The following is a 1702-nucleotide window of genomic DNA, read 5'->3' as shown; positions in this document are numbered from 1 at the left end:
CCCCCCCCCCCCATATTATGAGAATATATATTCTTCTAATATATATGAGAATATATAATGCTTATATTATATTACAGCCTATTCATTTGTATAAGCTGTGTAAAAACAAGAACTGTGGCAAATCAGAAGACAAGTGGTCATATGAAACACATATGAAATGCATGTAAGTTCTTGGCTGACCACTTGTGAAGAGATCACCTAAAATGCATCTTAGTAGCAGGTGAAAACAGGGCTTTTATTTTGCTCACTCAATTTCCGACATATAGTGAATCATTTACAGGTGTCAGGAACCTGCTATCCATATGTGAGAAACTGGTATGTCTGAATTTACAATGATGCTGATTCATACATAATGTTTATGGACCAAACAAGATTCATGATTAGGCCTGAATCTGTGCTGTCAGGATTCCACAGAACGTTCAGCAGATTTTCATTCGCACAGTAGCCTACTACACAGCCCCAATCCTCGTGTGTTGGTTTATTTAATGTTTTGTCTAATTTGCTAATGCTTTCAGTTGCTTCTAAACGCAGTATCACATTCATCGAATGACTTTCCATATTACATTTACACAGATTTGGAAAACAAGCAATCAATGAATGATGTGTGGGTTAATTGAGTCTGTCTTGCAGAGACATGTTCCTGTAAACCGAATAGCTCCAAATGTCATGAGAGACACTATAGTGTTTGCCTTTTAAATCATGGCCAGAAGAGCACTCCGTCAATAGAACTTGTAGCCTGTGTGACAGTTGGCATCTGTTTCTCTCAAGTTACATTTGGTTTGATCAGAAAAGATCAAAGCCCTTAGGACAGTCATTCTTACATTTCAATTTTAAATTAATTAATTAATTAATTAATTTGTTTAAAAAAAGACCTCTCCACCCAATGTTAACTATACAATGTTTGTATTTAGCATTACACTAGCATTTCTTTGAGAAAACCGACATTTGCGTGATAGAATTTAAAGAGTTTATCCAAAGTGTTATATATATATTTGCTAAAGAACGTTAAAAACATGTATTTTTAGTAATCTACAACAGGATTTTTCACAGTGTGCTCCAATATTCTTGTTAGATTTCCTGCCTGAAATCTCCCATAGTTCAAGAACAGCGCATAGTGCCAAATTGTCTTTCTCAGTTGCACCAGCAGATGGCACACTCTACACTCCAGTCAGTCTCACATTCCCAGGCATACAAGGACTCAAAACTGTTTAAACAACTTATTACGAATCTCACAGAGCTTTGCATAGGTGTGCCTGAACGTCTGACACTATTGGCCAATCAGAATGCTCATGCTTCTCAGTGTTGCTAAGATACAGTGAAACAGTGTTGTAATGCAAAAGCGGCTTAAATCCTAAATGTTAGAATTAAAGTTTTGAATCAATTCACACATACATTTACATGCTTGAAACAACTTTATTTTCTTTTAAATGTAGTTTTAAAAAAGCATTTTTATATATTAAGCCACATTTAAAAATATACATACGAATGTCATTTTGACAATGTTTTATTAGAATATTAATGACTTGAATTAGAATTATTAGAATGCATGGCTGCTGAAAATTCAGTTTTGCCAGCACAATAATACATTTTATTTTAAAATATATTCAAATAGAAAACAGTTATTTTAAATTGTAATAATATTTTACAGTATTACTGTTTTTAATGTATTTCTGATCAAATAAATGCATCTTTGGTGTGCAAA

Source organism: Sinocyclocheilus anshuiensis, unplaced genomic scaffold (assembly GCF_001515605.1).
Source record: "Sinocyclocheilus anshuiensis isolate Anshui unplaced genomic scaffold, SAMN03320099.WGS_v1.1 scaffold180, whole genome shotgun sequence".
Lineage (NCBI taxonomy): Eukaryota > Metazoa > Chordata > Actinopteri > Cypriniformes > Cyprinidae > Sinocyclocheilus > Sinocyclocheilus anshuiensis.
The sequence above is the reverse complement of the archived record's forward strand: the minus strand, read 5'-3'. Positions refer to the sequence as shown.